This window comes from Mustela lutreola, chromosome 1 (assembly GCF_030435805.1).
Source record: "Mustela lutreola isolate mMusLut2 chromosome 1, mMusLut2.pri, whole genome shotgun sequence".
NCBI classification, from domain to species: Eukaryota; Metazoa; Chordata; class Mammalia; order Carnivora; family Mustelidae; genus Mustela; species Mustela lutreola.
Window position 1 is genome coordinate 147,658,420 of NC_081290.1, and position 24,003 is coordinate 147,682,422.

General features: G+C 40.8%; 1 protein-coding gene across 5 annotated transcripts in view; it reads right to left on the minus strand.

The window, feature by feature from the left end:
- The window catches only part of SMAD1 (SMAD family member 1), a 71,704-nt gene extending 50,057 nt beyond the window's left edge, over positions 1-21,647 (minus strand). The window contains exons 1-3 of one of the 5 annotated variants that reach the window (XM_059176131.1): positions 20,502-21,245; positions 20,032-20,246; positions 17,726-17,780 (exon numbers count right to left, since the gene is read on the minus strand). The gene's annotated coding sequence lies outside the window, so the exon portion shown is untranslated. Of the gene's footprint in view, positions 1-17,725; positions 17,781-20,031; positions 20,425-20,501; positions 21,246-21,335; positions 21,601-21,631 lie in introns of those variants that run through there. The other 4 variants (XM_059176135.1, XM_059176130.1, XM_059176134.1 and 1 more) reach the window with 4 other exon arrangements.
- Between the last annotated feature and the right edge of the window lie 2,356 nt (positions 21,648-24,003).

The window sequence follows — 24,003 nt, forward strand, 5'->3', positions numbered from 1 at the left end:
GAGCTCCCAAAGGTAGAGCTATACTGGGGCTTCAAATACTTCAAAGAAATCTTAAGCCAACTATATGATTTTTGCAGTGCAATCGTTTTTGTATCTAAAATGTTTCAACATATACCAACATATACCATGGAGATGTAAAATGTGTTGTATAAAGTAACTGGTGGCAGTATTAGTACTATGTAAAGGTATCTGTCATCTATTCCATTTTAAATAGGATTCAATGCCTGGTAAGAACTCTTGCCTCCACTGAGATGCCTGGCTAAATTAAAATATCAAAAAGGGCCAAAAAGTGAATGTGACTGTGGATCTGTAATGTAACTTTGCATTACTTCATTTTGTTTTTTAGCCTACTTGATTTCATCTGGGTACCCAAGTCAACTGTATACTTTTACCAAAGGCCAAAACAGATCATGATTCTCAAGAAGAATAAAACAAAGATAACCTAAAAATTCCTGACACTCAGAGAAACCACAGAATGAAAAGAAGAGCAGACATTACAGATTAAGGTTAAAAATGCTTAAAAAGATGAAGGTTGCAAAGAAAAATATCCCAGAGATTCAATGCCAATAAATATTCTAAAACATAAAGAGCAATCCATCATTAAGCCAGGAATTACAATGAGCTTTGCTGGTTAAGCAAGATGGAGAATTCACAAAATGGCAGGAGAAAGGGGAGTAAAGGGAGGGTATCATAACCATACTCATTAGACCTAGTAAAATTAGGCTATGGGGTCAAAAGTCCTGAAGAAAAGGGATCTTCTAAACTTTTGATAAAACTAAATTACTTCGAAGTGGAACAGCAGACAACCCACATACTGGCTTAGGAGCGCTGAAATACACTCATATTTCTGGATGGAACACAATCCTATGAACAGTACCTGTGAAAAACAGTAATAAACACAAGTGAAGAGAGTATTCTGGAACAAGCAAAACACAGCCCTAAGGGGGATCAACTCTAAACAGTTCCTAACAAAAGCATGAAAGACTATCAGACAGTTCCTTAAGGAAAATAATACAGCTTTATCCACTCTTAAGGCAGACAGGAAAAAAAAATGTTTAAATTTGCCATTACAATGAGTATCAGAAGAGGGGTTTTCTCTAGCAATATTAGTCTCAGACAAATACCTCAAAGTTATAATGCTCTGTGATCTGGTTTCAACAAATAGTCTGTTCAAATGTTTCATTTCTCCAGCTTCTCCAACTAGGAACTAACTTCATTTTGAGATATTTGAACTGTAGGAGAAAACAGGTGAAGCGTCTCTGCATTTCTTTTTCCTGTTTTAAAATAGCAGTTAGCCCTCGACTTTCAACTTCAAACAGTCAAATGTAGCTAAATAAAACCACTAACCAAAACAAGGGGGGAAAAATCCTAGAAGAAGAAAATGAGGTTGAATAACTCTCTCCAACTTCCACAGATTCAAAAGTACTTTTTAAGCCACCGCTTTCACTGCTGGGAAGTCCGGCTAAAAGGAACTCTACTGCAAATGGGTCCTCAGAAAAAGAAAATGTACCTAAATTCCTGCACAAGAAAGTGATATGAAGATCCACTGCAGATCACAGAAGAAATCTGCCGGTCTTAGATCAAAGCAGCAGCAAAGTCCCGCCAGTACAAACACCCAGAAGTCAAATTTCACGTTCCTCAGCCTCTTATTATTAAGCCTTGCTTTGGTTACTTGTAAACATTTCCCGACTTTCTAAACGTGTAATTAATGACATGGACTAGTTTGCCATTTTTTCAGAGATTAATTTCCAGATCAGGAGGAGGAGTGAAGACGGCAGGGAGGATAAGCTCTTGAAAGCCTATTTTTAGTAGTAATGCAATTATCCAGGTACTACACCACCTTAAAAACACATGCGCTAACAGCCAGTTTCCCGGTCTCTCAGGTGTGACTTAACAGACCTGCCAGCAAGAGCTGCCATGTGGTATCTCCACAGTGTTAACTGAGTGGAAACTCTGCAATCAAAAAGGAAGGTAGTAACACATAGACTTTGAATAGCAGCTTCCCACTTCCCACTGGTAAGTTCATTGCAAGCTGCGATTTCGGCCAGGTAATTTCAAAAGTAGCATCCCCTTGATGAAAATGAAGCAAAGTATTTACAGATGTCACAATGACATGAGACTCTGAAGAGGACAGGGCTCTAGTTTACATACTCAGGTGTGCCAAGTATACTATTCAGTACATCTCCACTGTGTTAGAAAATTCTTGAAGGTAAGAATGCTCTCTGGTTCTGTTCTGCATACACAAGTCCTTCCCTCCTGACAAACCTGGGCTGCTTATAGGACAACTGGTCAATTATCCTTAGTAACAGAGACTCTCCAGAGGATAACAAGTGTTGGCTCTGTTTTGTTTCATCAGATCATTACTTGTTAAGTAGGCTGAAGGCACTTAGAAGTTTTCTGACTGTCCTCAACTTCAACAAACAAATTTGGCTTGTTTGTACCTCTCCTTGTCACTTATTTAATCCCACGGAGTCCCTGTTGTCAAATTCATGCTTGTAACGGAAGACTGTTCTTCGGTTCATGGTTGTCTTTCAGGATACCCAGATCCTAATTACCCCCACCCTGATAAATTTCATCTGCATCCACTCAGCTCAAAGGCTGGACAGTCACTTGGCCTGCAAGGGCTCACCCCTTAAACACAGGAGACTAAAAACCAGAAGAAAAACTCTACCATAGTCGTCTCTTGGAAAAAAGAAAAATACTCTCTTTGAGTCACTGTTAACACAGAACAGCAATTTCACGGCTTGCAAAGAATGCTAAATGTGGTAAATTCCCACAAGTGGTCAGTTATGCATGATTCATCACTAACAAATGAGCAAAATTATTCTAATTGTATTATTACCTTATGGAAGCACTATACTGAGTTTTGTTTTTTTTTTTTACAAAAATCTTGATTTCTACAGCAATCCTTTAAGCTATATAGCATTACCTCAATTTTATTAATAAGCCTGAGAATCAGAAGTAACTTTCTCGACACCATATTCTAGTAAGTGGTAGATCTATATTTTAAACAGATAACTATGCAGAACAGGTGCTAGAGTCCATTAATTCAGGTTTTAAAAAAAAGTAATTCAAGTGCCAAATTTACAGATAACAATGGAGAAGGCTAGAGAGGAGGAAAAAAAAAAAACTTCCCTGTTTTTTAAAAAAAAAAAAATGCTGCTGTATTTCATTTTTTGGAACATATTTCTCCTTCCCCACTGATCTCACAGGTGCTGTTTATGACAACACACACATCTGTAGGGGTGAACTGACATACACAAGTAGGACAGCCTGAACCCTCTCCCTATATTTAGATCCTTCTGCTCAGCTCTTAATTGAATAATTTAATCAGGACCCTCTAGAAGGGAAACACATCCATATTCATCACAGGCATCAAAGGAAACATCTTTACAAGTTATATCCTTTTACAAACCAACATATGGTCTCACGCCATTCTCCCAATTGTTGAACTCCTCCTCTGGGAAGAGCATGGAATTTTATTTCTTTTTATCACTTGAAAAAATCATTTCCCTCCTAATTCAGTAAAACTGGGTGGAGGCCACTTCCTCCACAGGTGAGAGAAATAAAACTTGTTGATCTGTCATTGTCAGGAATTTTAAAGTTAACTATTTATTCTATGTACTTTCAAAATAGAAACAAAAGGCAGACTAAGTCCAAAATAAGAAATCAGGGCACATGTCCCACACTTTTAAATAAAACCCCTACAATTTTTCTGTCACCGTAAGAGGTTTCTAAATGAGAAAACAAGAGCCCTTCACTTGGAGTGAAGAGAGGTAGGCTGGAAAGGCAGCTCGCGCTTAGAAGCCATACTCTGAAAAAAACACCTCTCTGAGCTTCAGTGTGCTTTTCCACAAAATTCTGATTCCACCACCTATTCTGCCGGGGTGTTACAAGGCGCACATATGAACATGCAAAACTGATCTGAAAATTACAACATGCTGAAAAATGTAATATATTTTATTAATACAACAGTTTCACAAATAAGGAACTTAATTTGAATACTATGTACATACAAAAAAATCAGAAGTTTCTGCCCTAGTTTTGTCTGTTCCATCAAGTTCTAACTTTATAAGAAAGAGAGAGAGGGGGAGGTGGGAGCAGGGACAGAAAAGCACTAGGGACATGGCACTGAACAAGAGAGACAAAAGGCAGATTTTTAAAAGTCTGTACCTTCATGAGACCTACATTCCAGTGGTCAGAGAAGGCCATACGAAGAGGGTGACATTTGAAGAGAGGCCTAGAAAGGCTGAGCCACAGGAACAAGTGAGGCAGCTCACTGCGCAAGGGGACGGAGGCAAGGGGCAAGTGTGAGAGCGGAAGTGGACCAGGTAACGGGAGCAGACACACGGAGAGCCTACACGGGGAGCCAACCCAGGGACGTCCCAGCCTGCACTGTGAACAGAGCTGGGGACCACAGGGGAGATGTGAGCAGAGCTTGACAGGATGACTATGGGTCACCCCCTGAAAGAATGGAACCTGGAAGTAGCGGGAGTGGTGATAGTTGTAGTAGTGGCACCAGCCAGAACAAGGGGGACCAATTAGGAAGCTACGGCAATTGCGGTTTGAGAGGGTCAGTGGGGCAGAATAGATCCTGGATATATTCTGAAGGTATGGCCATGAACAAATACACTTTATTGCTAAAGTAAACAAAGAAAACAACCATAAAATTGTAGAAATCGGTTTAATTTTTAGACATGCAAAATCCCATGTTATAGAACTCTGAGGGGAAGTGTCTGAGGTGAGGTGGAATGAAAGGTCACTGGAGAAGCAGTCCAAGAACTATCACAGGAACAGCAGGGAATGAGTAACGACTGGAAACTAAAATCTCTAGGAAATGAAGGTAGATAGATGATGGGGACCGGGGCAGTAAAGCACTGATAAGGAAGGAAAGTGAGAGGTGCAAAGTGACATGATATTCAAAGCTGGGTGTTTCTTTCTTTTTTTTTTTTTCTTTTTTAAAAGATTTTATTTATTCATTTGACACAGATAGAGGTCACAAGTAGGCAGAGCAGCAGGCAGGGACAGAGGGGGAAGCAGGCTCCTGCCAAGCAGAGAGCCCAATGCGGGGCTCAATCCCAGTACCCTGAGATCATGACCCGAGCCGAAGGCAGAGGCCCAACCCACTGTGCCACCCAGGCTCCCCAAAGCTGGGTGTTTCTATGGAGGACTGAAGAAGAGTGTGGTGGTGGCAATGAACAGGGCCCTTCCAGGCACCATGGTACGAAGGCTGGGAGAGAGAACAGCCACGCCTTGAGACAGCTGCAAGGGAAGCAACATCCTCAGAAGAACATACACAAACATATTCCTGTTCTAAATAACCCAGATGTCTAACAATAATGGAATAATTAAATAAATTATGATACATCTGGCAATGATATAACTGTTAAAAAAGAAAAAAAGATAGACTTCCATGTCTAACAGTTCCAGAAAGAAAAACCATACCGTTAACTGTTCAGTTAGAAAAAAGTTGCAGACCAATATATACAGTATGGTTCCATTTCAAAAATACAAATAGAAACAAAAACTGTACAGGTATAACATGGGTATATTTTGAAAGGCTGGAAGGAAATGCACAAAACCAAGTAAGTGGTTCCCTCTAGAGCTGAGCTGGAAGGAGGGGAGTGCAGAAGATTGTTACTTAAAACTAATTATAATGTTTTCAATTTTAAAACCCCAATAATAAAAATAAATAAAAACTAAAGAGGGTAACATTATTCTACATTGCTCTGTAAGACAGTATTATGACCAAGAGGTGGCAACATATATCTTTTAATAAAGGAAAACATAATTGAAAGTGTTTCTGCACAGAGTGGAAATATCATTGCACTGGGATTTTTAAGAGAAATCTATTCCTGTGTACAGAGTTGGAATATATGACTTAAGTCCAGGTGAACAGGATATGGATGGGAATGCGCTTTCTTATTAAGCAATTCAGCCATATGATCAAAAACTTCAATTTTACAAAATGCATATTATAACAAAAAATAATTTTTCTCCCATTCTAGTCCCTTAGTCCCCTTTCCATTAATAATTCAAATATCCTTCAAACTTTTTAATGCATGAATTTCTTAGCCCCCCAAAAAATTTTGTATTACTCAAATATCTTCAAAAGCAATTTGGTCCTGTCACTTTTCCAGTACATAAATCTATTACTTGGAAGGATGAAATAATTTATAAAAATCAAAGTTTACACAATCACTGAAACAAACATTGACATTAACCAGATTTCACTCTCCTCCACATGACAATCAAAGACAGCCTGTTTTCGACCTGCCAAAAACTAGATTGGACTTAGAAAGTCTGCTTGGTCACCTTGGAGAAAAAACTGAACAAAACAGTAGCAGCCCTCTTCCAGAATAGGACAAGCTCCCTCCTGCTAAGAGCTAAAAGAAGCAAATGCAACATCTCCCACTGCGTTAGAGGGAAAATGCTTTAGATATAAGCAAGCATAACCTACAGAAATTGATGAGCGCTGTACAATAAGTGCCGCTTTCTCTGCCTCAGTCACATGTTCAGTCCAGTCCTATCGTGAACTTTTCCACAGGGACTTAGTTACTAGTCAGAATGGAAACACCTAGTCAAGCTCTCAGAAGGCTTCAGAACCCAAATTCTCCTCCTTTAGACATTCAACTACTAAGAGAATTTTAGTTTTCACGAATTCACAACTTAATTGAATAAATTCTTTAAGTGCTTACCACCAACAGAGACCTGCAGTAGAAAGAAAATGAGAAAATGAGTATGGTACATTTCCCACCACCACCAAGCTTAGAGTTAGGAAGTATGTCAGAGAGAGAAGGGAGAATCATCCTACAAGGACGACTGCGTTAAGAGTCACATAACGTTTATCTAAGGGGCAATACACATACAGGGAGAATGGCCAACAAATGTATGCTTTTTTTTTTTTTTTTTTGCTACGACTACATCTCGCATGCATCCTGGGCTTTGTTACCTACTATGCAATAAAAATACAAATTGAGTTCAACTGACTGTCAAGCAGTCACATCAGTAGGAACAATAAAATGGATAATCCAAAGCAGCCTTAATAGAAATTAACCTCTGTAGACATTTTTCCAAAGAAGACATACAGATGGCCAACGGGCACATGAAAAGATGCTCAACATCACTAAGCATCAAGGAAATGCAAATCTAACCACAATGAGGTATCACCTAACACCAGTTAGAATGGCTTTTATCAAATTGTCAAGACGGCAAGAAACAACAATTTTTGGTGAGGACATGGAGAAAAAGGAACGCATGTCCACAATTGATGGGAATGTAAACTGGTGTAGCCCCTATGGAAAAGAGCATGGAGTTTCCTCAAAAAATTAAAAATAAAAATACCATGTCTTCCAGCAATTCTATTACGGAGTACCTACCTGAAGAAAATGAAGACACTAATTCAAAAAGATATATGCATCCCTACGTGCACTGAAGCATTATTTACAATAGCCGAGATATGGAAGCAACCGGTGTCCAATTACAGATGAATGGAAAGAGGATGTGGTACACACATACACACATGCACACACACATGCAAACACACACAGAAATACTACACAGCCATAAGAAAAGAATGAAATCTTGCCATTTGTGACACACAGACAGCCCTTCAGGATATTATCCCAAGTGAAATAAGCCAGCTGGAGAAAGACAAATACCACAAGATGTCACTTATGTGCAGAATTCTAAAAACAAACAAACAAACAAACAAAACAAAACCCAGACTCACAGACATACAGAATAGACTGGTAATTGCCAAAAGGGAGAAAGGTTGGGGGAAGGGAGCAAAATGGATGAAAGGCTCTAAGAAGTCCAGACTTGCACTTATAAAACAAATAAATCAGTCAATAATATAGTATTAACTTTGTAAGGTGACAGATGATAACCAGGCTTATTGTGGTGATCATTCACAATGTATACAAATGTCAAATCACTATATCGTATACATGAAGCTAACATAATATTGTACATCAATTATATCGCAATGAATTTTTAAAAAATTAACCTGTTTTTGGAATGTATGATGTTCTTTCAAAGAAAGATTTTACGTCCGTATCAGTTTGTTTACAATATTAAATACTGATATTGTTTACACTAGTATTTTATACCCTGACATGCCTGTTCAAGATTCAAATACTGCTGTGGAAAGATCTCTAAGTAGTTGATACAGTCAGTTATCTAGAATGGTTTTATTATATTATAAACACAAAAGCAAACAAATTTTATCATATAAATCTCTCCTCCTCTTGAAATTCTTACTGTAAACGAAAAACAGCCTTCATTGAACATCCGAAACACACCAATTTGAAGACTCAACAAACTCTCATCACCATCACGACCAACTTCAAAGACAGGGAGTTGTCACACACGTGGGTCAATGGGTGCCATCATAGGAGCACATCTATGGTCTCCACCAATTTTCAGCAGAGCTCAGGTATTCAAAAAGAATCAAAAATCATCCTCATGATATACCACCATCACCACCACCACTCGCAGTGAAACACCAACTGCTGCTCTGACACCTTATACCTATTGACTCCTGTAATCCTTACAAGAATCCTGAAAGGACTATTTCAGAGATGATGAAGCAGAGGTATAGAAAGGCTAAGGAGTTTGCCAAGGCAACCAGTCCACCACCCTGCCCCTCCTAAATAACCTCCTCCTGTGTCTCATGCATAAAAGCAGAAAGACAGGTAAGCAGGGATTTGTTCATAATTTTATTTTAATCCCTCCAATCCTTCCCTTCCCAACTTATTTTTATTTTCATGTTCTTTCCTTCTTGATAACTTTCCACTTTCCTAGAATATGGGGAAAACCAAGAATTTTATCAGGGCAGCAATGACAAAATTAAGTTCATTTTAACCTAAAGAGGCCAAAATAAGGACAAGAAGTCATAAGCTATAACAAGACATAAGGAAATTGTACCATGGCTTCACACCAACAGACCATATATGTGTTCAACTCTTAATATTCTTTTAAGTCAGTGGAACATTAAAATTAAGCTCCTTTTAAGAAATGCCTTTTCTTTGTATTTCCACGGATTATTCTTAGGGTTCTTCACCAAAAACATAAACAGATCAAAACAAAATTACTGGCTTATTTTTTTAAGGTAATACTTTTCCACTCAAGCAAATGTAGAGGTGGAGAATATTTTAAGTATCCGTAAAATATTAAAATATTCCTTCTAATGGTTAATACACAGCTGACAGTCACAATGTTATCTACACATAACGACAAAAAGTAATAGTCTGAACTCTGGGCTCAGTGGGTGAGGGAATGAGCAGCAGGGAGAAGATAAAGCCAACCGTGTACTGGTAGGGCAGAAACATCGGCTGGGGGTACCATGGCTTCAAATTTTACCTGCCTTCTAAACCCCCTCTTCATGCTCTTCGGCAGGGTCTCTCAGTCTCAGCATCATGGACTGTCAATGGGATCGATGCCCTCTACCTACTGGAGGCTGGTAGAATCACTCTTGCCCTGCCTCCCCTTCTTGTGACAACCCAAAATTTCTCCAGACCTTGGCAGATAAACTGCTGCTCTACTCCTCTACACTTTCCTCCCCTTTTCTCCTTGTAGACTAAGTGCTTCAGGCCTCAACCCCTCTTTTTAGCTCCACTTCTAGACACTAGGAAACAAGGAATTACTGATCTCTTCAAGGACGGGCAAGAAATGAGGTCAAGCACACATATCCTTTTTTCTTCTCTCTTCTTCTCCTCAAACAAAAAAAAGCAGAAACAGGAGAGCCTGGGCGGCTCAGTTGGTGGAGTGTCTGACCCTTGATTTCAGCCTGGGTTATAATCTCAGGGTCCTGGGATTGAGCCATGGCCGTGTTCAGCAGGGAGTCTCCTTGAGATTCTCTCTCTCCCTCTGCCCCTGTCCCGACTTGTGCATGCACACTCTAATATAAATAAATAAATCTTTAAAAAAAAAAAAAAAAAAAGGGCAGGAACAAAACAATCAATTATCAGAATTAACCAGTATGACTTGAGCACCTACGACAGGTATCATACATGGCCAAGTGCTGCTAGGTATAAAAGACATAGTTCATACCCACAATGAACTTTAATCAAAATGAAAAAATTCACTCATCAAGTACCTACTGTGTGTCAGGCCAGAAGTTCTTAATGCTGGTGGACATTAAACTTGCTTGTAATAATTGTATAAAAGCTCTTCACCATAACCCTTGAATAGAATCCCCTAGCGGCAGGCCCATGGATTTCTGCAGTGATTGTTCAAGGGATTTTGATGGACAGGCCAGGGAGGACAATCGTGCAATCATAAAGACACTGCCGCTTAACCCCAAATAACTCAGTCTAAAGGGGTAATAAGATAACCATAATAAAGGCTATTAAAACAAAAGCTAGACTAGACAAGCTGATTTGTACTGATCATCAAAGTTACAAGATTTTTAGTGCAAGTCTAACATTTACGGCCACTGGTTCAACCTTGTCAACTGTAGAGGACATGCCTTATGAAGTAAACACACGTCCAAACCACAGAAGGGCAGGAAGCAAGAGCTCTATCAACTGCATCAGCTTTCTTTCTCAATCCCTCGATTTTAAAGTCTATCCCAGTTATAAAAGAAACACCTTCAAACTAGGAATATATAACATTAGTAATGCTGCTTGTTATTTAACTTTTCTTATTGTGGTCTCCTTTTACTGATAAGATTGCTTCTTGGAGGCAGAAACTGAAGTATACATTTCTCTGTCCCTCCCCCAGATAGAGCAGACACCCAGCGAGGTGTACAAGTCACTAGCTGAAATGATTCATTCGGGCTTAACACAAAGCAGAACCCCACAGTGAGGATGTACCTTCTTAAAGGAGCCCTTCCCAAAATACAATCAACTCAGCCTGCCCAATTTGACAAAACTCTTCAGTGTTTAAATGCAAATAAATGCTACAAATACAGTTTGTGTGCCAATCATTTTGGATGTTAATCAAGTTAATTTTGTTCACAGTTAACAGGAAAACATTTAAAACCAATCAAACATTCCCTCAAGCCTGAACAGACTAAATGGAAATCCTGAGCACACAAACAAGAACACAAGGAAAATAAAGACAGTGTTATTAATCATGCCAGACTGCAAAGCCAGCAATGGACAAGAAGCAAAACAGGAAGCTGTAACAGATGAGACGGCAGGCCATATACAATCTGCCACCCTGGGTTCCAGCAGGGGCTAAATGCTAACGCAACATGTGCTGCCTTATTATTCCCCTTCACAAAAATCTAGTCTCTGATAAAATTAAGACCCATTTTCCAGCGGGGAGCAGTCACCTTCCCTCTCCTGTTCAGCTTTTAGAGTCTGAGGCTGACCAAGGCATATCAGCTCAGGGTTCCTACTCATACTCACTCAGAAAAACGAGGGAATGGGTACCGGGCCAAGTGGTATCTGTAAGTGACATTTCAAAAAGTTTTCCCCCACCAACTCTGAAATGTTCGCAGATCACCTAAGGGGTGCCTGGCCAGCTCAGTCATAGAGCATGAGATTCTTAATATTGGGATTGTGAGTTCGAGCCCCACAATGGGTGTAGAGATGACTTAAAAAAAAATTAAAAATCTAAAAGAAAGGAGATGGTGAAGCAGAAAATGGTGACAAATAATTTTACTCTGTCTAGCAGCTCAGTAAAAACTCCCTTAATGCCGAGGTAAGACTGAGTATGCTTCAGTCAGGTATGGACCTCAGCCACAAGCAGCAGATGCCTCCCTTATGGACAGTGCATGAGAAGCCTTTTTTTACACCCATGATCACTGTTATCCTTAAGAGAAAATCTGGGAAAGTAAATGCTAATGCCTTTTTAAATTATTTTCATTGTCTAAGAATTTCTACTACACAAGAGGACTTTTCTCACTTTGACACCTTACAAACTATTCCATTTCAATAATCAAAACCATATTCCAAGACCACCATCGTGTCTATGAATAAGAAAATGCCACTGTAAACAGAGTCTAATGCTGCAACCCAGGCAGGAGAGAAAGAGGCCCATTTTGTCATACTCTATGAAGTACTGGTGCCTCTCGGGTTCATCAATCACTTCAGTTGACTGAGAAACTGCATATAAATGATAATCCCTAACAGGCTGGGAACACCTCACCTTCTTCCCAGACTCTGACCCCCAAATCATGTCATGGAGAGCAGAGTATGATCAAGGAAATAAGATGGAGAAGCCCTGTCTCTTGTGACTGTGGCTTATATATACCATGTACCTCCCAGTAACTTCGGCTTTGCTTAGGCACAGCTGGGAAATTCTAGCTTCAGTGACAAAAACCTAACTTAACACAATAAAGTAAAAGATATCATCCCTATTCCAGTGAGGAATCTGACCAGGACACAGGAGAACATTTTTTATTAGTAGCTAGCATTTCATGTATTTTAAATTGTCTGTTCATGTCCTTTACCAATCTTGTTTTTCTGGGGTGTTATTTTCCTATTGATTTTAGAAGTTTCTTACATAGAAAAATAACTTGCTGCAAAGATGTTACCTAAAAGGTCGTTACTTTTAAGTCCATGTTTAGCTATCTGCGTGCATTTGGCCACATAAATGCTGTCAAATATATAAAATTTTCCTTTACGGTTTCTGCCTTCCACATTTAAAAGAGCTCTACAGCTGGCTATTAATTACCCCTCCTGTCTCTTGATGAAATGGCACAAATCAATCTCCCCCTTTCCTTCTGACACTATGACAAGGATCCATGCCAGAATCTTTCTACACTGAGTGTGTATTACTCCACTGGAGGAAAAAAAAAAGTAACACTAATGAATACTATAAAAAAAGCCTCAGATAAATTTGAATACTTATCGTTAAAAGCTCTGGACAATTTAAGCAACTTCTTTAAATCATTAAAGGGCATCCTTCTTAGCTCAATTACTGTATTTTTCTCAAAAACCTTTATCTACAATTGTCAGGGAAATGCTCCATCTACAAATTCCCAAACTTGATATTTCACAATTTCATTACCAGGATTCCCATTGCTTAACTGTTCTCAATTCATTTAAGTCCATTAGACTTCTTATAACCTACGACCCTTTATCTAGATTAGATTTCATACTGCTCTCATTAACATTCTAGACTCTACAGCACATTGATTTTTATAAACAGCTAGCATTTTCTGCATGTTTACTATGCACCAAATCCTATACTGAGCATAAAATGCACCTACCCTCTCCCGGACTTGAACACCTCTGAAACCAGGAACTTTACAATCGGTGGTAAGTCCTATCTAATTGATGTTTGTTTGTTTGTTTGTTTCCCCTCAAGTAGCACATGAAATAGTGCACTGAAATAATCAGCATCTTAACTAGATGAAATATAAAAGTAAAACCCATTTCATCTTACTATCAGTCCTGAGGCTAATACTATTATCTCTATTTTTCAGACAAAGAAAAGCGAGATACCAAAGCCAATGGTAGCTTCCCCCAAAGTTATAAAAAGCAAGTAAGTGGTGGGGCTTAGACTTCAACCCAAGCAATCTGACTCTAGAGCCTCATCTCTTAACTGATTTCTATGCCTAGGCCAGAATCATCATTACCAACAACATTTCTCTCCAATTTTACTATCAGGCCATGAAGCTATCCCAGAAAGTAACAATTACCTAATCCACAGCCACATCAAATTTCCCACCAGGCTTTGCCCTTGCTGGTTAGACTCTGAATTCTCCGTAGACTCCCTGGCACACTACCAACAATGGTTCTTTCAAAACTTCTTCACTGTTCTTAAACTTCCTACCATTTGCCGAGTCACCCACGTCACCATCCCAGTAAGGGACTCATCTCCCACACTAATGGGAAAGGCAGCGCAAGCTGGCACAAGTTCTGCCATCTCCTTTCTTCTAATGGACCCCATTCTGCTTCTCTCTCGGACAACTCTCCCTCCTTTTCAAGGTTAATGTTTTGTCACCTGTGCTCTAGGTCACTAACTCCATCATCTTGAATTGCTCTGTCCATTAACTTCTTTCCTTCAACCTTTGGAATCAAAGAGATCGCATCTACCTTTGAAATATAAGTCACTCAAGGACATGAGAATCTAGTTCTCATTTCTTCTTCTTTTTTTTTTTAAGATTTTATTTATTTGACAGAGAGAAATCACAAGTAGGCAGAGGGGCAAGCAGAGAGAGAGAAAGAGAGGGAGAAGGAAGCAGGCTCCCTGCCTAGCAGAGAGCCTGATGCAGTACTGGATCCCAGGACCCTAAGATCATGACCTGAGCTGAAGGCAGAGGCTTAACCCACTGAGCCACCCAGGCAGCCCCTCTAGTTCTCATTTCTTAATATGCTCTGTGTCTCTTCATATCTGTATTCACCTGATTATTCTCCTTCATCATCCAACATTTTCCCACTCTGAACCTACTTCTACAATCTCTCTTGCCCATGATTTCTGGTTTCACTTCTCCTCTGACCCCACATTCTTCCAATTTCTTCTTCCATCCACTTTAAATATGCCTCTTCTTGGGGCGCATCAAAATTATCAAATTAATGGTATATGTAATATCCCTCTTCCATTAAAAAGACATGTTTTCTTTCAATCTAAACAAACAGAAGATCACGCATTTACCTAACGACCTAATTATAATACTTGAAAGATAATTAGTTCCCCCTTTTTTTTTTCTTGTGGTGTTTGTAACTGAAAGAAAAAAAAAACCTTAAAGGTCTGAAATACTTCCACTTTGCATAAGCACACCGCAAAGAAACCACAAAAGATAGACAAGGAAAGGAAAATGAATGAACAGTTTGAGTAACCATACCCTAACCATCTGAGATTATAGCAAAAAAATATCTATAGTACAGCTACCCTAAAATTAAGGAGAAACTACAAGTAAAGCATTTAAAAATTATGTATATAAATATATTTTTGAATCAATAGCTAGACCCCTCTATCCTCCTCTTTGCAAATACGACATAGTAAATATTTATTTATATTCTGAGCTCAATAGCATCTAGATGCATAAGTAACTGCCATGTGTGTATGTATTCTTTCTTTAAATTCAAGGGCATGTCTCAAGAAAATTAGTTAAGAAACCAATTCACCACACCTTAGATCTGGGTTTTTGTTTTTTTTTTTTTAAAGATTTTATTTATTTATTTGACAGAGATCACAAGTAAGCCGAGAAGCAGGCAGAGGGAGAGGAGGGAAGCAGGCTCTCTGCTGAGCAGAGAGACCGATGTGGGACTCGATCCCAGGACCTTGAGATCATGACCTGAGCTGAAGGCAGCAGCTTAACCCACTGAGCCACCCAGGCACCCAGATCTGGGTTCTTAATGAAGGAACATAGAACTGAGCAGAGATTTGGGGGAAATGGCCAGGTATGGATTCCCTCAAACCTTCAAAAGCTGGATGTTTTATTTCCAAGAGGGAGTCTTGATTTGAGTTCTGAATGGAGCTTATAACAAAAACTACAAAGACATAAAACCACTCAAACACTGCAGTTCCTAGTATCTTCCTAAAACTCTGATGTGATCACTGGAGTTAAACTATTTATGAAAATCTTGGATTTGTTCTGAAAAACAGCCTCTCTTACATAAATGAATGTTCTACAGAGCCTGTTCCTTTCTGCAAATCGGGCAGCAATAGTTGTAAAATGTTACTTTTTTACGTGATAGGACTTGTTGTACATCTCTAAAATTGACTCCATCTTAATAATGCATACCAAAATAAAGATTTTAACTTAGATTTTAAGTAATTACATTCATGCTACTGGCTCTGCCTTTTTTTTTTTTTTTTTTTTTTTTTGGAAGTTACTCCAGAGTAAGTGTTAAAAATTCTTCAGGTATTTTTGCTGCCAGTCAGAGGACAGATCACCACTATTTGCACTACCAAGTAATAGCAGAAAAGGAATATAAAGAGCCAAGAGATTTCAGTTTGGAAGGAAAAGGCAATACCCTTATTTGTTATCAAAGTATCCCTGCTAATCTTGGCACAAAAAGTAAAACCAGAGCTTCCAAGTTGTTAGAACACATCGATGTGCTAGGAGAGTGGCAAACCTGAAAAGGAAGTGGAAGCTCGGCACTCCTTCCCCTATGCACTTCTGCTTTCTGCTATTCCTGAGCTGAATCCTTTATAAGAAACCGGCAGTCTGGTATAGAAAGAGAGGAGAATAGAAAGAAAGAATGAACAGTAAAACCACATATAGAAGTAGCATTACAGAGAGCACCTCATCAACCTCATTTTGTGACTTAATATCAAATTCCTCTACCTCTTTGTAGGAAAATTATCCTTCTTGTCCTCAGACCTTTCCAATTCTCTCCTTAATACCCCCAGCTCCTTCCTTAAATACTCCAAACTTTAGCTTTCAGTTAAGAATATGATTTGCTTTTGAGAGGAGAGAAAATCTGTATAGCAGAATTGCCTGATTTAATTTGATCTTGATACAATCTTGGATCTCCCATTTTCTACCAAGGTCCCATTGATTAAATGAGACACAGAGCTTTTTCTTTTCCATCTCTAAGATTTAAAAAAAAAAAAAAAAAAAATCAATTTCAATCTGTAAAAAAACATCTCTCTGAGGTTATCAGACTTGATTCCTATTCAGCTAAATGTTAGGTACAAAGAAGTTGATGCCATGCCAAAAATTCTCCTTTCCTCCCCTCATGAAATTACACTGGATATGCTCAGAGCAAAACCTTAGGAACACAACGAAAGTAGCAGGAGAGGATAAACAAATGAGAACTCAACAGCTCTAAGAGTGCTCCAGGTTCTGGCTTTCCCTCTTCTAGTCTCTTTGGTGGGTGGCTCTAGGCAAGTTGGCTATCTTCTCTGGGCCTCAGACCACACAGTTTGAAATGAACCAATAGGATCAGAAAATCTTCAAAACAGCTTTTAACACTAAATATCTCTATTCTCTACGAAGGAAATTACACATCTTAATGTTTATGAACGTACTTGGCAAGGCTGTCCCATGGATGTCCTTCACCTGAAATATCATGCAATTTGGGTACTTGTGTATACAAGCTCACCAGGGCATATAAACGTTTTTGGATTGGAGCATCTTTGGATTGGAGGATGGGAATGAGCTGATATTGGATCCATGGTTCCTTCAGATTCTTCAACAGCCCGACCCAATAAATAAATAAATTAATTAATGTTTAAAAAGGGGTTTAGGATAACTGCAAGACTATACAAAAGTAGATATTAAATGTGGAAAAAAATTTCCAAGATTTGCCCTGAACTATTTTCATCTCAAAGCACAGTATCTAACAACTAAGAGAAGACTAATATTGATGAGATAAACTGAACTGCTAGAACTTTGCTCTTTGCTACCACCAGCCTGTGATAGTACAAGAAAAACACAAGGTGAAAGGAGCAGGGATTGTCCAGAAAAGCAGAGAGGAAAATAATTCAGCACTGAAATGCATTATTTTTTTGTCAGATTTACTCTTCTAATCATATTCTGCTTAAATATGTATAATGTAAACATTATGTTTCTTCTAAAGCACTCAAAAGAAGACAGCACCAGAAAACAGCCCAGAAGAGCACAACAGAGGGCAAATCTGTCTAAAAGTCTAAAAAGTAAGTCGTCATGTCCATACTGGAATAGTAAAACTCAGCAGAACAATGCTTATTTGAATATTCTCAACAGAAAAAGTTTATGTATAAATTAACCTACATATACATAGTTATGTATGTTTTTATATATATATATATATATATATATATATATAGTTAAAAGGTGCTAGAGTCAGATTGCCTGTTCATATCCCAGCTAAGATTATAAATCATAATCACTTACTAGTTATGTAGCCTGAGGCAAGACACTGAATCACTCTGAACTCAAGTTTCTTTGCCTGTAAAATGTGGTAACAATAGTACTTAGGTAAGTTTTGGGGCATAAATAAGGTATGACTATTTAAAATAAGCATATAAGAAAAACACAGAAAAATATTAACGACATTCTAAATCAAATTAGGGTCTATGATAAATATGATCCAGAGAAGAATCAATCTCATTTGATCTAGTACTTCCAATTATCACTTCCAAACTGTTTTTTATTTTATCAAGAGCAACTAGTAGGTGGGGGAAAAAAATAATGAAACACCCCTTTCTTTTCCTGACCCCACAAAGTCATTAGAAGTGGTAAGCAGAGACGTAGCTGAAAGAGGAGTAGAAATGAAAAGCAGAAGTAAAGGTCCTAGAGTGGCACTGCCCAGCACATCCTTCTGTGATGATGGAAATACACACTGTCCAACATGGTAGCCCCTAGCCACATGTGGCTAGTGCTACTGAGAAGATGAAAGTCAGTTTCACTCACATTAAAATCCCCCTATGTAGCTATTGCTACCTTATTGGACAGTACTTCCCGAGATGACCCATAAACTGAATAAAGATTGCAGAAATTTCAGCAAGAAACAAGAGTCTTCTTTTCCAAAGCTTATCATATATTCAATTCAAATTTCTTTGCTTTCAGTGGAGACCTGGTAACCGTGACTTGTTAAAGAAATAAAATGCCAGCTGATCCATCAATACAGTGCAACTCAGTGCTAATGAAAGGATCAGAGATAAGAAGCATGTGGTCTTCTGATATTCTAGAAGGTCCCTAAGGCCACGTTAATTTCAAGCTCACATGCAGCCTGATTCAGTACACTGGATCAGAGCTGTAAAGGTCCTTATCAGACCCCCATTGCATCTGTCTCTCTACTGCCAAATAGATAGTTCCTTAGACAATGCAGACTGAACATCCTTTTGTTTATCTTCAGTTTCTTCAAAAATTCAGAGTTCTGTAAGCCTTTCCCTCTTTAGAAACACTAGCGTTCCTGGGCAGCTCAGCCTTTCCACTATAAACAAAATCCATGTACCACCCATATCTGAAGTATAACGCCAGACTCCTGCTTAGCTGCCCCAGTAATATGGTTTAATTATGATGACTGAACTAATAGGCTGACATCATAGACTTTTACAGGCTGACCCCATGTCATCCTGATGTATCATTTTGCACCAGTTCAGTGCTGTAAATCAATTTAAGATCTCAAGCAGGTTGAAAAGGCTGGTAATGATGCTTTCTCTGCTGTCTCTGGAGACTCTACATTATACACAACTTACATTATTTATAAAGCCTCAATGATGCCTCCATTAGCCTTGTAAGACTACACAAATGAGATCTCTTATACACACACAACTTGGCCTTGATTATGTAGGCGACTACAGCTTAAATATAGTCATCTAATTACACCTCAGTTTCTTCTTTTTCCTATCTAACCGAGACATTAAATTTTATCTCTAACCCAGAATTACTATAAATCAAAATCACAATCTGAAATTTAGTTTTTAACATTTATTGTTAAATGATTAACTTAATGCTTTAATGAACTTAGTAGGAAAAAATTACTTAAATTGGTTAAGTAAGAGGTTAACATTTTTAATTGCCTAAAAATGGTCATTTCTCTAAAATGCAAAGGTCACCAGTTCTTCAAGGGTATAAAACCAATGGATGCTGCAAAAAGGAAAAATGTATTTAGTTACACACCTATGGTTGGAGGGGTCAAAACTAAATCAAGGACAAATCCCTACCCTCAGAAGAAACACGATCCTGCCTGTATTCTCCAGAGGCTCGCGCATCACCCACCTCTAGAAAATCATCTCTCATGACCCTGGTTACAGTTTCTTAAGAACTGCAGTATCACACAAATGTACACCACCTGCAGGGAAATATCAAATAACTGCAAATGGGAAAGAGGGAGGGAGAGAGGAGCACAAACTCCTTAAGCAGTCCAGTGTACTCAGGCCTGGCACCTACATCAGAATAACAATGATGCAAAATATTTCTACTACTTGAAAATGCTGGGGTCCTGGACATGGGTCCTGCCTTGATTTTTTTTTTTTTTTAAATAGTGGTTCCAATACAGCTCAGCTACCTCCCATAAAACGTAAAGTGGTCATTATAAACGAGATGAAAAGTCAACATGGGCAGAGAACAGTTTTCTCATTGTGTTACTGAAAGTAGGCATGCTATCCACCACAGGCTATTAGAGCAAGAAATGTTCTGAAAGGAAGGCATTCTGTGGTTTAGGTGCCTAGAGTTCCAGCAACAGGATGACATACCGAAATCATGCAACTTCTGTACCACTGCACATACTTTGGAACTTGAGATGCACTGGAAAGAAGAGACCAGGAGGAGAAAGGAAAAGGCCGGCTTGCCCCAGCACTCACGAAAACGATGCTTTCTCAAGGAGATGGTGCTGAGACGCGCTTCGGTGTCCAGAAGGGAAGCGTCTCACTATCTTGTCTCACTATCTTGCACCGCAGACTGGAAAATCCTAAGCGCCTCGGAATAAACAAAAGCCGCAGCTACTGTAGCTGCGAGATCCGGCAGGCATTCGTTCCTCCTCCCTTCCCAAGTACATCAAGGAAACGTCCTCCCTTCCAGCCTACATGTATATTAAGCAACTAGAAAAACAAGCCCACGTTTGTCTCTCTCACACCCACTCCCCCCACCTTCCCGCGGCGGCCACCCCGAGAAGCACTAACAAAGACAGCGGAGTAAATGAACAGTTGTTCAACAGCGAACTCACAAATACACATGCAGTGAGGCAATCGAATCCGGTAAAGGGAAAGGAATGAGACGACACTTGGGAGACGCACGGGGTGTAGGCGGAAGAGAGAGAAAAAAAAAAATCACGCGCCGCCGCCGCCAAGCCTTTGAATAAATTAGAGGGAATTTCGGTGCCGAACTTTCCCTGACCTCGACCCCCAAGGGGCTCGTGGGGGCCGAGAAAGAATCCCGTCTGGGATGCGGCGGGGCGCAGGGCACCGGTGTCCGCCTCGTGCCGGACCCGCACCGCGAGGCGCCGACCGCGGAGAGGGCAGCGCCCGCCGCTGTCCTCCCAACTCCCGCAAGGGTCGCCCGGGCCGGCGCTGGACACAATGGGCCGGCGAGCAGCGCGGACGGGCCTCGGCCCGGCTGCGGAAAGGGAAAGAGAAACGGGGAACGGGCGGAGGGGGAGGGACAGAGGGAGGGGAGGTCCCGCCGCAGCCAGGGCGGGGGGCGAGGCTCGGGGCCGAGGAGCGCGGCTTCCCCGCCGCAGACCCAACAAAGACGCAAGGGGAACCCCGGCCGAAACCTGCCGGGCCGGCTGGCCGCCAGAGCAGGAGGAGGTGGCAGGTTCGCTCCTCGGAGCGGCAGGGAGGCGCCATCATGAGGGAGGGGGGTCCCCCGGTCCGCCCCACGCGGGGAAGAGCTCCCTCCCCACCGCGGCCCGCGTCACCGGCCCCGCACCACCGCGGCAGCCCCGCGGGCCCGCGCTTGCCCCACAGGAGGCGGCGGCGGCGCTAGGAAGCCCTAGGCGCCGAGGGAGGGCGGGGACGCGGCAAAGGAGAAAGTTGGGTTCGGGTCTGTTTCGTTTTACCGGGTTGGCGGCGCGCCCGTCCGCGCGGGCGCACGAGTGGCCGGACGAGCGGGGTCCCGCGGCCCCGGTCCGGCCGGCGGGGCGCTGCGCTCGCAGAGTGCCTCCCCGCGCCTCGGCCCCGGCTGAGCCGCTCGGCCTCTCCTTCCTCCTCCCGCCCGCCCGCTCGCTCCCGGAGCCTGGATTGATCTGGTCGCGCTGGCGTCAGGGAGTCGGAGCCGCCCAGCCTCCACTGCTCGGCTGCCAATACCCGGCGCACTCGCCCGCCCGCACGCTCACTCGCTCGCACACACGCGCACCCGCGCGCCGCCGCCGCCGCCGCCGCGCGACCAGGGATCCTCTCCAAATTCCCGGCCGGCTAGCGCGAGCGAGCGCGGGGCCCGAGCCAGTCACCTCCCCCGCCACCCCCCCCCCGCCCGCCTCGGCCCCATGCCCCGTTTATTCCGGGGAGAAAAAAACAGATTTCCTCCCCTGCTTCCTTTAGTCCGGCTGGAGCGGGCTTGGTGCATTATCCTCAAATGAAGTTCGGGGTGCAGTATCTATTTTCCGAACAGCTCATCACCCGTCTACCGCGCCCTCCGGATCGTTAAACGCGGAGTGCGTTTTTGACAATTATTTTTCGAGGTTCTCCTTTCTATACCTAGTTTCCGTTGCTCTTCACTAACTTTCTGATGTTTTGCGAGCCCCAGAAGTTGCACGGACCCAGAATTGGGGAGTTTAGTACTATTGCATGTCCTTATACCAAAACCCGAATCAATATTATGTGTTTTGTGTCAGTTCAGTATCTAATGATTCAAGTAGGTAACCTAGTTGTTCCAAATAATGACAGATGCCACAACGGAACTCAATTTTTGATCCCATTTCTACAATCTTTTATATGACACCAACCCCTGAAAATAAAAACAAACTGGCTCTCATCTAAGCTAATCTGCATAGACATTGAACATATCTTTTGGTAAGAATTAATTTTTCCCTTGGCTAGATATCTGGAAGCTGGCATGAAATCTTGGATAATTACCATAATGGTGAGTTATGTTTAGAGAGGAATAATTACTCTGAGGAATAAATTTCTCAAAGAATCATTACCATCCGTATAAAGAAAATATCAAACACTGAGGTAAGTTAATAGTACTCTCCAATTGTTCATGGACCTTTACATGTCCACATTCTATTTTAAATTTTTATTTCCTTTTTTTTTTTTTAAGACTTTATATATTTGACAGAGATCACAAGTAGGCAGAGAGAGAGAGGAGGAAGCAGGCTCTCCATTGAGCAGAGAGCCAAATATGAGGCTGGATCCCAGGAGCCTGGGATCATGACCCTGAGTTCATGGCCTGAGCCGAAGGTAGAGGCTTTAACCCACTGAGCCACCCAGGTGCCCCAATTCTTATTTCTTAATATTTCTGCATTCCATGTTTAATGATTCAAAGGAAATACAAGTCCCATAAAACACAGAAAATACTATTTGTAAATTATAGACTGGAGTATTTCAGTTTCTCTGTTAAACTATTTGAGCACTTCCTGGTCAAATCCTGGACCTCATCTTATTTTCCCTAAAAGCAGCATTTGACACAATTCGTCATTCTCTGCTCCTTGGAATAACAGCTGGAGTGAGCCTTGTGAAATGCCACTTAGATCAGGTCACTCCTCTGCTCAAAACCCTTCCCTGGTGACTAGAATGTGCTATATGCACAATGGAATTGTGAAATGCCACTTAGATCAGGTCACTCCTCTGCTCAAAACCCTTCCCTGGTAACTAGAATGTGCTATATGCACAATGGAACATTATTCAGTCATTAAAAAGAATGAAATACTGGCAGAGGCTGCATGAATGAACCTTGAACAAAGACCACATATTGGATGCTTCCATTTCTACAAATTTCCAGAATAGACCTGTCTTTAGAGCCAGAAAGTAAAATGGTGGTTATCTATGTTTGGGAGAGTAGGAAAGTTGGGGAGGAGTGGTAGCTAAGGGTTACAGAGTTGCTTTTGGGGGGTTAAAAATATAGTGTTCTAAAATTAGTCTCTGATGGTATTTACGTAACTCTGTGGATATCCTAAAAGCCATTGAATCGTATACTTTAAATGGTAAATTATATAGTCTGTGAATTTTGTTTCAATAAAGCTGTTTAAAAAGACATGACAACTAAACCCAGTGTGTGATCCTTGATTGAATCCAGGATTGCAGGGGAAGCTATAAAATGACATGATAGCCTTTACTTTTTATGTTATAAAAATTACAAAATTATTACATTTTAACCTACACATGACCTTTCTGAGTGCAATCCTAGTAGCCACAAATGATAATTATGAACACTACATATGCTTTGCAATTTTATTTTGCCCTTTGTGCAAGTTATTTCTTTAAATGGCAATAAAAACTTGGATACTTTTTGGGGCGCCTGGGTGGCTCAGTCATTAAGTGTCTGCCTTTGGCTTAGGTCATGATCTCAGGGTCCTGGGATCAAGCCCCGCATCAGGCTTCCTGCTTGGCTGAAAGCCGGCTTTTCCCTCTCCGCTTCGTCTGCTTGTATTTCCTCTCTGGGCCTCTTTTACTCTCTCTCTCTGTCAAAATCTTTAAAAAAAAAAATCATGGCTACTTTTTTTAAAATGACAGTATTGGGATAATTGTCAAAGCTTGAATGTGGCATGTGTATTAATATCATTATAT